The 17,282-nt window shown below is 42.9% G+C and overlaps 1 protein-coding gene across 5 annotated transcripts in view; it reads right to left on the bottom strand.

Moving 5' to 3' along the window:
- The window catches only part of LOC111863863, a 381,779-nt gene that overhangs the window by 218,646 nt on the left and 145,851 nt on the right, over nucleotides 1-17,282 (bottom strand). For 4 of the 5 annotated variants that reach the window (XM_033751230.1, XM_023850618.2, XM_023850619.2 and 1 more), the window contains one exon: nucleotides 693-730. The gene's annotated coding sequence lies outside the window, so the exon portion shown is untranslated. Of the gene's footprint in view, nucleotides 1-692; nucleotides 731-11,641; nucleotides 11,688-17,282 lie in introns of those variants that run through there. The other variant, XM_033751231.1, reaches the window with a different exon arrangement.

Genomic DNA, 17,282 nt, shown 5'->3' on the forward strand with positions numbered 1-17,282 from the left:
ATACCAGGGATCGAACCCGGGCCGCAGCGTTGGGAAGCCAGCGACTAACCGCTTGAGCTATGGCATTTTTTGACATTTTTAGGCTTAAGGTCATTTTTTTCATTTTTGGTGTTATTTTTTAGTAAATTTTTGGACTTTCAAGGGTATTTCTTGTCATTTTTGGTCATTTTAGGGAATTTTTCTTCATATGTTTACTGAAATGTGAATAACATGGAAGCGAAGTGTTCTTTCTTTTCTCCTTTAGGTCATTTTTCTGGATTTTTTCGGACATTTTTTGGTCATCAATATCCGGGCCCTGCATATTACATTATTGGGTCATATTTTAGGTCATTTTCTGGATTTCTTTCGGTCATTTTTTAAATATTTTCATATTATAACATACAGTCAGATAACGCACAAGCACAAACATAATTCATCTCCTACTGCATATGTCTATATTTGCCTATGATACATTTATAAATATCGTACATAAATAAATATTACGAGAACAACTGACGCATTGGGTTTCAGATCTCACGGTATTTAGTGTCTGACTTTCAGATGTTTTAAAGTAACGAGAGAAGAAACTAGAATTATGCAGTCTTCCGTCACTAGATACGATTTTGGTATTCAAATTATCACGAAAATAAACAGCAACTTGTGTTAGGGACATTTACACTTCTAAAGACAAGTACTGACATTCTCTTACTTACTTATAAGGCGATTTGCTGAGTCCACTCCATCACATAACCTGAAAGAGAAAAGAAATATTTGAATAAAAAAATCATTAGCACTCTTCAATTTACATGGTGAAGCCAACCTGTAATACAACTTAATAATTATTACTTAGGTACTTGTTAACCTAATTTTATGAAAAAATTCTGTATATATTCTACAGATTTAAATTACACTACATTTTTCCGATATAACCTAGAAGTTTCGCATTGTCGCCACGTCTGCAACTTTTAGCACTTAAAATGTGATTAATATTAAATCTGTAGATGTTTTTACGATCAGACTAAATACAAAATCTTACGGGCTTATAGTTCAATACTCAGGAGAAAAGCTCTTACGCAACCAAGCACAGTTCACTGGTAAGAACGCGAAACAATAAAACGTCGAAATCATAATTATACAACCAATCTGAATTGCGAGAACAAAATTATATGCACTGGTTCCAGAATAAGCCATGAAAAGACCTAGAGAATATCAGACAGGAAATAGAGTTTTAATTAAAGGCGCGAACAGATGGAAGAGAATGTATGGCTTTACGCGTAACTAACTTAGGCTCATAGTATAGCGATCGAATACTTTGAGACCGATCAAGGATCCATGCGTGATTGCTATGATCATCCTACAGCATTTTCTGGATTAGGATATCTGTTCGGTTCCAATTTATAATTAGCTCCTGAGGCTACGGTTTCTTGTGCGACTGGGCTATCGCATGGCCTCAACAAGCAGAAGACAGGAAGTGAGCGAAACTCATAAAGCCTGTTTGTTACTGAACAGGCTTCTCGTCTAGCAGAACTATTAATGACTATTGGACACGATTCTAGTTTCATGGCCGGTCACGGTAGCCGAGCGGTCTAAGGCATGTACTGTCTTCGCTCGCTTGGAAACCGGGATAGTGGGTTCCAATCCCACTCAGGGCATGGATGTTTGTGTGCGTTTTTCTGTTTGTCTACAGGTAGAGGCCTTGCGACGAGCTGATCACTCGCCCAAGGAGTAATACCGAATGTGTAAGATCTAGAAAAACCGAAGTGATCGGAGTTCATGGAGGTAGGCCTAGGCCCACTGGGGCTGTAGTGCCAAGGAAAAAAAAAACGTTATGAGAATGTGCTCCTTTAAGACTCGTTGCCTACAAAATCAACTTTGATCTGACTCCATGATTCCGGCTTTCAGGCGTCACGTCACATTATAGTACACCTAATGTGTAGGTATCAGTTATATTCATCAAACGCAGATTCCGAACCGTAACCATATTGTTAGTAGAGTTCTACAAGAATATTATCTTAACGAAGGACTCTATATTAAATAAGTACAGTGTCGCTTCTACCTCATACATTTATCCATCTGCAATGCTGTTACTGACCGCAAACAATTTAAAAGTATGACGTTACGGTGACGTATAATGTCATAATACACATACCTAGTTTCGCGAAAATCAGTCAATTAGTTCAGAAGTTTATAAAGGGCCACGAACACGCGCACTTCATGGTGATCTTACAAGTCTCCTTACCTCCTCTAAGGAACGTAGGCTAAGAATATTGACATTCGTGTCCAGACTGGTATTCGAACCCATGATCCCAAGTTCGACCAGTCGAAGACAGCCACTGTGAAAGCGTCTGAGGACATCGAATCCCGAAATATGTATAATGAGCAGCATTCTCATGCAGAGAATGGAACAGAATACATAATGTATTCATTCATTCATTATAGACCATAAGTATAGATACTTAAAGACTTAAGTACGTGAGATATGATAAAGAGAAGTTTCGCGGGAGAATACCATTTGTCTGATAACCCAGCAATGTCTTCATTAAGCTACTCACGCCGTTCAAAAACAGGTCGGGCTTCTTTCGCCTCGACTCGTCTATGTCTTTATACTCTAATCGTGAGACGAAACGCAGAAACTTAACTTGACGATATATCCCAGGATGCACAGCAGTTCTGTCAGGAAATATGAATGGTGGTATTTGTAATTATAAAACAGTAACGCCTTCAAAAGCCAGTCACGGTAGCCGAGCGGTCTAAGGCATGTACTGTCTCCGCTCGCTTGGAAACCGGGATCGTGGGTTCGAATCCCACCCAGGGCATGGATGTTTAGTTTGTGTTTGTACACAGGTAGAGGCCTTGCGACGAGCTGATCACCCGCCCAAGGAGTCCTACCGAATGTGTAAGATCTAGAAAAACCGAAGTGAACGGAGAAGTTCATGGAGGTAGGCCTAAGCCCACTGGGGCTGAAGTGCCGGGGGGGGGGAAGAAAGCCTTCAAAAGAAAAAAAGGAAATAAATGTGAGATTCACCATTTTTATAATGGACTTTTACCACTAAAGGAGAGCTTGGGTGAGGTCGCGTTTTAAATCTAAAGGTGTACACAAAAACCGGTTAACATGAAGGCTAGAGGGAACCAAAACTACGGAGTGATCCTAAATTACTGTCGGGATTTCCGTGACCTATAATGTCCAAACAGGAAAGAATAAGGTGAAACTGTTTATGGAATATGAAAGTGTAACTCAAAGCGTTTCATTAATTGCTTGCTACATCTCAGGCGGAATGCATGACAAGCTATTTTCGTGAATTACTGGGTTTCGGACTTTTTCCATCGTCCGGAATACTAGGTAATAGAGGACACTACGTTTCGAAAACTGGATCTGTTTCCGTCTTCAGGTGACAAAGGAAGACACCTACTCAGTTGGGCCCCTTATAAAGAACTAATTTCAATCACTGAACATTCTCTATTACCTAGAGTGTCCTCTATTACCTAGAATTCCGGACATCACTCCCCAGAAGAGAGGAATCTTCATAAACACGGCCGTGAAAACCTAAAAATCTCACTCATATGAAGAAAATTATGAAATATTCCGTCAGACAACATATAAGAGCCAGCCATACGACTAAGAGACATCACGAACTGCAGAAGTGGATTAAACACGGAGTCACGGTAAATAATTCGCACTACTAACACGTGAAGAAGAGGAATGTAATTATTAGGAAATGAAGAATTTATATTTAACGAGATTTATCTCATGCTAATGAATGAGACTCAAACGATGCAATGTCTGTGACTTGGTTTACATGTTAGTCTGCTACAATACAACAAACATGTTCTGTAGAACATCGCGTAAGAAAGTATGGATAATGAGACCTTCAAAGTTGCAGTGTTACGAAATTTGACGAATTTATTCTGAGACTGAGTTTGGGTAGAAAAATTAAAGGTCAAAATATTTAATACATTTTATAATTTTCTCCCCCACACCCACCCGATTACACATAATGATTACAGAGGTCTGGCCATTTATACCGGGTGTCCGGATGAAAGGTATCAAAAAAAAAATGTATATCTCGGAAACTAATTGTCATACACGTAACCGGTTTGTCATCGGAAAGGAAAACAATAGGCAAACCAATGGCCGACGTGCCGAGTGGACCCAACTGGACTCCACCTCCACCCCCACCCCCACCACCACCATACAAATTAAAAAAAAAATCTGGGAACAGAGCACCAGGCGAGGAACGTTGTTTCCTGACGAGGCTTCTCACCTGACATGCGAAACAGGTGCTGGAACTTCACGAATGGTCGCTCTTGTGAAATATAAGGTGACTGTGACGAGTATTGTTTTCTGGGCTGACTCCGTCTAGTCTGCTACATAGTTATGAACGTATCGCATGAAGCTTCAGGTCTTCTGCTTTGAGGATGAAGCCCGTTGCTCCCAATGAAACGAGGGTAAATATCTACAATGCTTCATGGTGTTACATCCCATAAGACTAATCTTCACGGTCACTTTTCTGTCACCAGAATCTTACCATGAAAACGAGAGCCGATCCCTCCGACATTAATGTGCACAAAGACAGGCGAGTTGGTGCATAACCCCCGGTCGTATTTAAATCGATAAAGTAATGAATTGTTTTAGAACAGCGAGAGTTTAATTTCCAAACACACTTTGCACCATGCCGTTAAGTTTCTCTGGCTGCCTTACCAAAGTTCTGCATAAAATTTGAACACAAATATTGCTAATTCACGTCAGTCAGTTAACACGATGCGCCAATAGACTAGGTCAATACAAAACGGAATTCCTTTCGTTATAGAGGAAGTGTCAGTTTCCCATCCGAGGAGAGTGAAGGCTGCAAGATTTATGTACTACGCCACTCAGCTTGCTACCTGCGTCTTCCTTTGCTTCTTGCTTGGCTCAGGGTTCGACGATGAAGATGGAGGCGACATGTTCCTCCCAAAAGTCTGTTAACTTTGAACGAACTACGTCGCGTTATATCCCAAAATATATGACTCTGCGTCATTCAGTTTAGAACGGTATCGCGCCCTTACCAGTCTGGGTGCCGTGAGCCGTGGTTCGACTACTGGCTGAGACTTCCGAGCTACATGCACACTGTCAGATCCAAGTGTCAGTTCTCAGACAGTCCAAGATTTTGATCGATCAGTAATATCGCTCTTTGCAAGTATCATTTATATTTTAGGTAGCTTATACAGTATTACACCAGTTTTAAAAAATTGTTAAATATTCTGGGGACCAGCACTTAATATAATCTACATAACCATACAGTGACGTAACATAAGTCTAAAGTTAACGGTTTTCAATGGTTTCATCCTGTTGTGTTAAATGTATAAATTTCTTTATTAAATCCGTCACAACTTACTTACTAATGGAGCTGAGCCTTTCTTGAGAAGCCGCCAGTCGTGCAGCTACTCATGAATTTCCCAGCATTTTATGGAACCCGAAGGTTCATCACCGTGTTCACAAGAGCCCTCCACTTGTCGCTATCCTGAGCCAGACCTATCCAATCCATACCATCCCATCCTGTCTCTCTGAGATCCATTCTAATACTGTCCACCCACCTACGCCTTGGTCTTCCCTGTCTTCTGCCTTTCCCACCAATATTCTATACGCATTCCTCGTCTCCCCATTCGAGCTACATGCCCTGTCCATCTCATCCTCCTTGATTTGTTGATTCTAATTATACTTGGAGAAGAGTACAAGTTATGAAGCTCCTCACAACAAAATACTGTTAAACAACATCAACTCTTTTGTTGTTGTGTTGTGACGGATTTTAATCATGAAATTTATATAGTTAAGGGGACTCTTACCCCAGATATTTTAAGGTTTTACATATATGAATTGTAATGTAATCTTTTAATAGGTTATACCCCTGATGATGGTTCTGTAAGAGCGAAACATATCGGTGTCTATGTAACACACAGTCTACTATGGCAATAAACGATATATATTTGAACGGTAACTTGCATTTGAATTTATTCTGGGAACCAAGATCTGCCAGTGACTCTGTTAAGCACACGTACGGCACGAAATAGTTCGGTGATCCCCCAATTTACACATTTTGGGACTTCGCAGGAGTTCAAAAATTTCCATTTTATCATACCGCAGCTGACACTTCGGTATGGATATTTTCTGGCTCTAATCTGCTAGACAGTGTACAGAGAAAAGTAGGGGAAGCGTTTGAGAGTTTATGTACGAGTATTTCAGTCAGAGAAGCACCAGCTCAACCACTGGCATCAGTCTGGTTAACCAATGGAAACTGGAGTTCGAGGCACTAGAGAAAGGCGAAAGAAGATTGCAAATACCTCAGTTGAAATCATGAATAAAAGGGACGAGGGTTCTATGACTGACGGCTATGCTGGCAACTGACAACTAATGGCTCGCCCGTTGATCGACGTAACTAGGTCTACTTTTTTTTTTTTCCTTGGCAGTACAGCCCCAGTGGGCCTAGGCTTACCTCCATGAACTTCTCCGTTCACTTCGGTTTTACTAGATCTTACACATTCGGTAGGACTCCTTGGGCGAGTGATCAGCTCGTCGCAAGGCCTCTACCTGTACACAAACTAAACATCTATGTCCTCAGTGGGATTCGAACCCATGATCCCGGTTTCCAAGCGAGCGAAGACAGTGCATGCCTTAGACCGCTCGGCTACCGTGACCGACAGGTCTACTTTTACCGATTTTATTACTAAATTATACGCCATTTTTTTTTACAGACTGACACTATTTATAATACAAGTAAGTGTCCATTTTTGAAAATATGATCGACTATATCATAAATTAAAGAAAATTATTTCGGCCCTTTAAAGGCGAAACTTGTTCTAAATAATAAACAAAAATTCAGTTCGTGCTTCCCAGGAAACGCATTATGTCCCCGGTAGAGAGATCGCCCGGTTAATGCTTAAGGAACAGTGACTGTTTATCATAAAAACCATATGACAAACAAAGAAGACAAACTTCGTGGTTTTAGTCCGCAAGCGAACTATATCGACAGAGAGACCTCCGCTTGTCGGCGAAGTTAGTGCCAACTTTAGCGGATAGAGGGTGTTGCGTGGTCAGCGCAACGAATCCTCACGACCATTAATTACGGTTTTCTAGACCGGAGCCGCTATTTCCTTGAAATAGCTCCTCAATTATCCTCACGAGGCTGAGTGGACCCCGTTCCAGACCCACTACTTCTCAGGAAATCTGATAGCGCAGAGAATCAAACCCGGACCTCTAGATCTGTAGCCAGGAACTCAAACCACTAGACCACAGAGATGCTGAACTTTATAGATCCGCGACTACACGTAATTATAACAGTTTCGGTAATTCACGCACTTTACAGTTCACTAGAGCTCACACTCAAGTCTGCTCAGCCTGCTGTGTCTTCATCAGTTTTCTGGTAACGGCTTCCAATGGCGAACGTTATCCTTCCTCTGGGTTGCCGAACTGTCCTCCTGCCTCAGCTATAGCAACTGTCGACTGACTTGCTTAACGCCGACACCGTTCCTTTCTTAGTCTATGGGCCGTTGCCTAGTAACGACCGTTGTCTAGTTGTCTATGTCGCAATCGTCTCCTACATGCCACAATATAATCATGGTGACAGCATAAGAATATTTTATTTTTCTTTAAATATGGAAAGTAGACTAAAATTTACAATTAGGTCTAGCCTCTTGTTTTGTATGGGTGTAGAACATGTCCTCTAGCATTACGAGAAGAATATATACTGAGCATGGGCACCGGCAGGGGAACCAGCCAGGCATCTACTTCTCCCCCGCCCCTTCGATTTTTTGAAAAAGATCAAAACTGAAAGAAGTAAACACAGCAAGCATTAATATCAACAAATAACGTGATTTTTTTTCTGGCTCGCCCCCTCTCTTGGGGTGGGGGAATGTGTTTGAGAACATGGTTTTGGAGAGGATATTTGGACCTATGTGAAGGAAGCAACAAGAGTCCAGAGGCAACTCCATAATGAAGAGTTTCACAGTTTACACTCTCTGCGAAATATCTGGAGGATCAAATAAAGGAAAATAAAAATTGGAGGGGCATGTAGGATGCGTGAGAGAGAACATAAATTCCTGCAGGCTTTTGCTACAAATACCTAAAGCAAACAGCAACAGACGGGGATATATTATTAAAACGGATTTACAGTGTGAGAAGCCGTGAACTTCATTTGTGTTGCTCACAACAGGTACTAATGGCAGCCGCTTAACACATTGATAAATCTTCTGGTTCCATAAAATATTGGGAATTTCTTGACTAGATGAGCAATAATAAGCTTCTCTAGAGGACTCTCTTACAAGTAATTTACTATATTCTTAGAGTCAAATGTTTTCATACAAGTAAAATTCAGGTGGCCGGTCACGGTAGCCGAGCGGTCTAAGGCATACACTGTCTTCGCTCGCTCGGAAGCCGGGATCGTGGGTTCGAATCCCACTCAGGGCATGGATGTTTGTGTGCGTTTTTCTGTGTTTGTCTACAGGTAGAGGCTTTGCGACGAGCTGATCACTCGCCCAAGGAGTCCTACCGTATGTGTAAGATCTAGAAAAACCGAAGTGAACGGAGTTCATGGAGGTAGGCCTAGGCCCACTGGGGCTGTAGTGCCAAGAAAAAAAAAATTCGGAGGTGAGACCGACAATGTCAGCATCCTTTTTACTGTATATTCGAAATTACTAACGGTACGGACAGGGANTCACTTCAAGCCGCTCCACCTAACCTCTCACCGGTGTAAGTTCGGTCATGCAACCACTCAAACCCAAATGTTCCTAACCAATGAAACCAGCAGAGCACTGCATTTACACTCCGATAACATCTGAAGTGTGTGAAAGGAATCACATAACCCGGACAGAGCTGGCCACCTCTTTCACACTGGCATCAAGAACAAGAAGAAACGATTAAGCTTGTGTGTAAAGATAGGAGGAGGCAGAATGAACCGCTACGGTGTGAAATGTCATACAAACAAGCAATCCACAGAGCAGGTATACAACTCGCATCTCTGACACGTTTGGACTTCTCATTCGTTGATAAAACGTAAATACGGGAGCGAATGCGCGTGTCAGCCAAGCAGGATGGACAGTTCAGCAGAGACGTAAGTGTATCTGTGTCCAACAAGGCGGATATAAAGAAAATATTTAATATGACACTACTGCAAGATGAAAATGAGACCCAAACAAATTCCTTGGTTTTAGTCCGCAAGCGAACTATACCGACCGAGCGACCGCCGCTTGCCGGCGAAGTTAGTGCCAACTTTAGCGGATAGAGAGTGTCGCGTGGTCAGCGCAATGAATCCTCACGGCCATTAATTTCGAAACCGGGATCTCTGGATCTGTAGCCAGGAACTCTGAACACTAGACCACAGAGGCGTTCATATTTCAAACTCAAATCGTTTCAATAATGTAGAAACTGAATTTCTTAACATTACTTAGAAGCGCGTCGTGCTTCCCAGGTATATGTTGAATCCGGTACCGTGAAGAGGTTTTATTCTTAAAAGTGGCCTCTGTGAAAAGTATAAGCCAGTCTCGTCCTGTCCCACGATTCCATTTATCACGAAACCGCCAACAGTGCAGGAGTACTTATGAGCAAGAGTGGTTCATATGTGTCTACGTAGTAACTTATATCGTACATACTCTAATGTTGGGTCACGTAACGGAACTGTAGAACTGGTTATTCCTGCAGCCATGGCCTATTTTAAGACTTTTCAGAACAGACAGCTAGAAATACACAAGTGGTAGTGTAGTGGTCAGCGTTCCTGGCTACAGATCCAGAGGTCCGGGTTCGATTCACGGAGCTACCAGATTTTTCTGAGAAGTAGTGGGTCTGGAACGGGGTCCCCTCAGCCTCGTGATAATTGAGGAACTATTTCAAGGGAATAGCGGCTCCGGTCTAGAAAACCGAAATTAACGGCCGTGGGGATTCGTTGCGCTGACCAAGCGACACCCTCTATCCGGTACAGTTGGCACCGAACTTCGCCGACAAGTGACGGTCGCTCGGTCGGTATAGTTCGCTTGCGGACTACAGGCCACGGAGTTGCTTTGTCTTCTGCTATGAGACCCCGTGTATTCTGGCACTATTTCGCTTCCTACCGACATTTTGGAGAGATGTGTTAGCTTCATCTTCAGGGTTAATTTCGACTTTGACCATCACATATGTTTTTCTGAAACATTAGCGAACATCTGTAAGACTACACGGCGTCACATCACAGATAACAGTAACGCTTATAGTCACCTCCGTGATAATGTCAAATTTTACGAGCATTTTCAACTAGGAAATCCCATCTGCAGACTGAGATTTGAGTCTGGGACCTACCGGAAGCGAAACAAGTATGATCAATTCACCATGGCGTTTTGTTCAAGTGGCAATATAAACGCAACAAGAGACACTGTGATAAAGAACATTGGATTCGTGAACCTAAGAATCCCTTGTCAAGTCATTTTCAGAATGCATGGATTATAACTATCCGTAGACCTTCAGCTACCTAGTCCCGCTAGCTCAAACACTGGCCACTGTTATCGAGTAAAGGTTCGGCCACACAGAGCGCTACGCTATGGCCGCTACGTACGCTACGTACGCTGTGTACACTCTGCGACGCAGCTAACATAGGGAACACAGCGTACGTAGCGTATGAAAGTGTGTGTGGCCAGTCACATGGGCAATAAAGGGAGATATTTTTCTGTTCGTAGATCGAACATAGTGTGACATGTTGAGCTATGGATGACGCCCCCACCCCCGGCCGTGATGCGCCGAGCGAAGCCGAAGTGAGCCGAAGTCAGCCGAGTCCTAGCATCCTGGTCGCTATGCAAAGCGAGTCAACAGCGATGACGTCACAAAGGGCAGCACGGGTAAACAGGATTGCGAGAGACGACGGTGGTAACAGCGGTTACTACCGCTAGCGCAGCTAGCAACACAGCGCCAGGCAACAAGGGTGCTTATTACGTGGCCGTTTTCTGTATTGTCCGATCGAAGCTATATGAGGCGCAGTGAAGGCTATTCACAGTTAGTCCTGGAGCTACCTCCGAGTTAGTTCCGAGTTAGCCAGCAACCAGTCAGCTGTATTCTGGCATTTAGAGTGTAGTATTTGTGATACTGCAGATAGCAGTAATTGTGAATCTGTAATTTGGGTGATTGTAAGTGCGAATGTGAAATAAAATTCGCTATATAAAATACGGCGTGAAGTTATTTGTCGCGTTATACACCCAATACGCGACAACAGCGTACGTAGCGTGCGTCGAGTACGTAGCGCTGTGTGGCCGAACCTTAATGCAGAGAAGTCAACAGCGAGTTTACACGAGTATCTGCTTCGTTTCTACTTAAGAGAAGCTGCGGTTGTTCAGAGAGTTTGCGAATCTGTCGGGTTCTTTGTTCTTTATTTTGAAATATTTACAGAGATTCTAAAGCAAAGGACTGAGCACATATTACCGTGTTAGGATATAAAACGTGTAATTTTTGGTGTCTAAAACGAGTTATTATTACACGCTGTAAATTTGCTTTCTCCACGAAGTAAAATCAAACACCTCCCAAACATGAGTGCGCTTGCGCAGTCATGCACAGGCTCTGCATTACGTGCCGGTGATCAAGCGCTCTGTTCCTACACGTAGTCTGATTATGCAGAATTTCTGTAGCTTTCGGAAACTCCGTGTAAATCAAAGCAGAGCGTGGAGCTCACCTCTTCACCTGGATATAGTCTACTGGCGGATTCTGCTACCGAGATGGCTCAGTCGGTCGGTCTCGACGGTCGAGGAATGCGGGTTCAATTCTCCACTCCACAGCATCCAGACCGGCTCTGTGGCCCACACAGCCTCTTTTACATCTGGTGCCGAGGGCTCTTCCCCCAGGTGTAAAGTGGTGGGGACGTACAGCTGACCACTCACCTACATTTACTGCTGAGGTTAAGAATGAGTGGAGCCATACTTTCCTTTCCCCATGCGTCTTCATGGCATGATAATTAAGCATATGGACAATTACTGTTTATTTTTACTTACTGAATTCTGATACTGCGTAGAGGTCTACCTTGTTTTTCCTACACGTCTTCCAGGTGTGCCGTTTAGGTATACCTGTGACTTTTTTTTATTGCTAGTGGGGTGGGACTATGTCCCTTTTGTACTGCGGCCACTTCTGGCCTATTGTACCAGCCCCAGATGATAGGTGAGGGTGATTGTGGAGCAAAGGGTGGAATGACGATTGGCAGGGGAAACCGAAGTACTAGGAGAAAACCCGCCCCAGCGCCACTTTGTCCACCACAAATCCCACTTGACCAGACCCGGGATCGAACCCGGGCCGCCGCGGTGGGAAGCCAGCGACTAACCGCTTGAGCTATGGCCCGGCCTCTATCTGTGACTTGCTCCAAGTTATTGATAGCGTCCTCAAGCATGAAGCGCAAGAAAACAAATGTTAATAAAAGCCATGGGCATACTATCTGTGAAAGTAAAAGGTAAAGTCGGCCGTGCTTAATTAAACACCACGCCATGAAGATGAGTGGGGGAATGGAGGTATACCTCCACCATTGTTGATCTCGGCACTAGATCTTCACTCCCTGACCGCTTTATTCGCAAGGAAAGAGCCCCCCCCCCACGTACCCATTGGAGGAGCCGATCTTGACACTGTGGAGAAGAAAATAATCACTTTCTCCTGTTGGGACTCAAGTCCCTGCGGTCCAGCCCGTATTCCGTTGTTACACCGACTGAGCCTTCTAACCAGAACTCCACAACGGCACTGCCCTGCAATCGGAGCCCTGGTTATTGAATAGTGAACTGGGACCCTCAGGAGCTGGGCGTAACATTCCCTGCGTTACGTCACTTTCCATGGACTACAGCCGAACTTTCTGTGTAGTTAGAACCTGTCAGTACCTGCTGCATATCGTAGTTGGTTGAGGGGCTATGCTACAAGCCGGAAGGTCGCGGGTTCAAGTCCCGATGACGTCATTGGATTTTTTTCAGCTGACCTAATCCTTCCAGCCGCACTATGCCCTGGGGCTTACTCAGCCTCTGACACTCTAACAGACATGAGTATCACTGGAATTAATTAAATAATTTTCCTGGGGAGTAAAGCGCGGCCGGCGCATAAGTCTGACAACCTTATCGCCATCTTTGAGCCGACTGTCTAGATAATCCGGGACCCTCAACGTCTTACAACCCTATGGGCCTTCACGGCCGGTACAGGGATAGCTTTACTTTTTTTACCTGCTGCATACGAGACAGGATGTGCCCCCAAATTCAGTCTGGACGTTGCGACGAAAATAAAAGTGCCAGGAATAAAACCCCAGCCGTCCAACCAGTAGCCAGTAACTTCAATGTCCTCTGTCGAACGTCCTGCATAGGACTACGAAATTTTAATCTGCATCGAAAAGAAATATTTGTAATAATAAAGCGCAAAAGACATCGTCGTCTCGTCGTCACTAAACTTTCATTACCGCCTGGTCATTTCGCACTGAGACCTATGTAGCTCTCGCTCATAATGCGCACCGTTATGTAAATCCATGCGTACAAACCAACAAGCAGATTCAGCACCCACCTGCAGCATATACATACAGACTCAAGGTAAGATAAAACGCTCTGCGACCTTGATGTTGGATTAAGATACGTTTTCGGTGTAGAGGAATATACAAGTAAATAATAAATCAAGTTTGTTTAACCTCTCGAATCTTACATGGTCAAAAATTAAGATAAAACAAAATACGTGGCTTTAGTCCGTAAGCGAAATATACCGAACGATCGCCGCTTGTCGGCGAAGTTAGTGCCAACTTTATCGGATAAAGGGTGTCACCAGCGGAACGAATCCCCACGGCCGTTAATTTCGGTTTACTAGACTGGAGCCGTTATTTCCTTGAAATAGCTCTTCAAAGTCCCTCGCATGTGCACACTTCGTAAAACACGTTGAATGCTAAGAATGAGAAACTGTACGCAGAATTCTATACATAACTCAGTTTGGATTATGTTGATCGCCTTCTGTATGTAATAATCAGTGTCGTTCGGGCGCGTGGTTTTATTATCTCATAACAACGTTTTTACTACACACTGGACACTAAGATGTTTCATTTGTGGCACAACATTCTTCGATCATTATTGGACCACCGTGAGGTACATCTGTTGTTCTGTTTCATAAACTTACCCACTGTAAAGCTGCACAGTCGCTAAACTGTTAAAAATACTTTTTTTTTAGTGGAAATTACGGCTTCAGTTAAAAATTAGAATTAGTCATCCCACTGTTATTTTGGTTGGAGTTCAGTTAGAAACAGCGGTATTCTGAAGTTGTTGGTTTTTGTGTCTTGTTCTCCTGTTCCTTAAACTTCTGAGAATGGTTCTGTATTGTTGCTTGACGTTTTCTGGTTTTGGCTGATAATCGAATATTTTCACGTGTAGGGGGATAGACGTGACTGATATTATGGGTTCTAGATTTGATTTATTGGATATACTGGACGCCGCTGTTACAATTACTCGTACACTTGATTCCAACCGTCCACACACTGTTCCTTCTGGATAACGAATCTCTCACTGTTGCCTCGATCTGTACTCCTGTCGTATTCTGTCTTCTTTTGGTCAGTTCTCTCCCTGAGGTAGGTTCTTGTCGAAGCGTATGGAGATCAGTTCCTTGAAGGGATCTCCTTTTGCATCTCCGATGTAACTACCCGTTTCTGTATGCGTTACCTAGGAAACGTCTTCAATATTTCCTCTGTTGTGAATATTGAGGCCTGCGCTACTAAGTAACCGAAGTACAATTGTTGAGAGCGTTACATGGGGGATTTCTGGTTTCATATCTTAATGCTTTGAGCAACCCGCCACAATATGAATAATTAACGAAATCATACACTCACCGTCACTTAAGCGTTATGTACAGAAGATGGCTGTTATAATAGCAGCTCAGTACACAAAAAGGTTCATGTCTACTTGCGTGATTCTGCAACCGCCAAAAGCAATACCGAACATGACACACTTGTTGCATTGGTAGGGCAGCTGGTTGTCCGCAGATTAAATGGGCAGTAGAGACAGCCAGACATTACATTAATATTATACACAGTTTTCACAATCTCATGAGTCTGATTTTGCTAAGCTTTGTTTTGTTAGAAAAGCATTTACTATTAAGTTGGCTGTCTTTATCATTAGTGTAAACATAATGGACTCCCGGCATATAATTACGTGGAAGTAGGCTATACCCAAAAGGTACGAACTATTATGTCACTTTTATATTTGCAATACTTTCATGCGTAGTGGGCCCCTCGGGGTCTGGTTTCAGGGATAACACCTTCTTGGTATTTCACACACTATCCCATTCTGTGAACAGGAGGTTGTAGTAATAAGAATAATGTATTGTTAAGTTGATTAATTTTGTTTAAGTTTTATGGACAGGAAATGGTTTTACAATTTCATAGCCGTAAAGTCTCGAAAGATGTCTTCAACAGTTCTAAACAACAAACTGGTTTTTAATAAAACTAAAATTATCTCATCTGGTGAATGCTTAAAACGTTAAAATAAGATAAAAAGAATGTTTCTCGATCCGGACAACTAATAATACTAATAAAATAATGAGATACAAATTTATTCATTCATAATGATAAGGTCTGCATCAGACATAGCCGAATCGCCAATAAGGAAGCAGAAATGTTGATTGGACTGTTTTACAACGAGAAGTAGACGCAGACACGTACTTTAATCGAAATTCGACAAGTTTTTAAAGAACGTACCCACTTCGAGGCAATCAGGACGGTGACTGAAGTAGGCGCGCCATGTTCTGGGATGCGACGTAGTGTAGTGTTTGTTAACTGAGGCAGTTTCAGACAGCTGTTTGGTCATCTCCAAAGTTCTTCCACAATTCGGTCTAGAGGTGGTATTTTCCAGCCTTTATATTTTTGGGCCTCAAGTTAACACTCTTCAGTATAACTACCTAACTCCATGGAGTTGAGGCTTTCTTAAGTAGCCGCCAGTCGCTCAGTCAGTTTCAATATAAGTAAAATTAATTCAGATATTGTCGACTTAAGGCGGTACATACTTGTAATATGCAAATGATTCAAACGTCAGATGTATATAATTAACAGGAAGAACGACTGTTTCTAATTAAGGTGCACAGAAGCCGAGAACAAGCTATGTACTAGTTCAACGTCTGGAGGAATCTTGTTCGAATCTCGAGGTATCCAGTGTCTCGTTACCCAGTTCCTTCACGAAGATTTCCAGACAGAAATGTTTGTCGCTGCCCGTCATAACATGGCGCTTGACTGCTGCATCCGCCCACGTTCACTGCCACAGCAGCGCACTCCAAAGTCTATTTCATAACATGGTTCGCCAATATGTGATCTATTCAAGAAGTTTCGTAACTTTTGAAATAGTGCGCCAACAAGAAGACTAAGCAATGTCGGGTTAGTTGTGCTTCATAGTGGCTTTCTTCCTAATTATCATTCTTTTTGACACGTCATCATACTGTGGTTAGTCATTAGCTTAGAGCTATTTGTTCACGTGCGTGTAGAGTGTGTCTTGCGATAGTCCAGATGGCTGATGTCCATGAGCAGCATATTAACATTAAATTTTGTTTCAAACTAGGGAAAACGTTCACGGACACACATGAAATGATTAAAAACGTTTCTGTTGATCAGCCCATGAGCCGTACACGTTGTTATGAATGGTTGAAGCGATTTAAGAACAGTCGGCAACCAACACATGATTAGCCGCGTTTGGGACGGCCCTCAACGTCATGTGACGACGCTCATGTTGCGCGAGTTCGTGAAATCGTGTTTTCTAGTCGTCGTTTGAGAGTGCGGGAAATACCAGAAGAGGCAACAAACTGACAGGATCATATCATGACATTCTTACGGCAAAATTAGAGGGTACTTTCAAAGCTTGTCCCACGACTTCTGACACAGGATCAGAGACACAGTCGCGTTGATATCTGTCAGGAACTTCTGGATCCTGCTAGCGAGGATGACAACTTTCATTCATTCATCAGTAATATGTCAAGACGACAGGTCCACAGTCTCTTCCAAAACAGTTCCACCACTTGATGCGATCTAGAACTTTCTCCTTCAAATGAAAATATCCTCTTCTGTCCCCAAGGTCATCCAGAATCTTCTTACGTCTTCTTCCTCGTCTTCTGGTCACTTCCATCCGCCCCTCTATCTTTCCTTCAATAACATGACAACTTTATGAAAAGAATTATAACCGGCTATGAAACATGGGTTTATGGATACGATGTCGAAAATAAAATGCACTCTTCTTCACAGTGGGTGCGAAAAATATCGCCAAGACCGAAAAAAAAAAGCGCGATGGGTCAGGTCGAACGTGAAAGTCATGTTGAGGAGTTTTTTTTTTACATCGAGGGTGTTGTGCATATT

This window comes from Cryptotermes secundus, unplaced genomic scaffold, assembly GCF_002891405.2.
Source record: "Cryptotermes secundus unplaced genomic scaffold, Csec_1.0 scaffold46, whole genome shotgun sequence".
Taxonomy (NCBI): Eukaryota; Metazoa; Arthropoda; class Insecta; order Blattodea; family Kalotermitidae; genus Cryptotermes; species Cryptotermes secundus.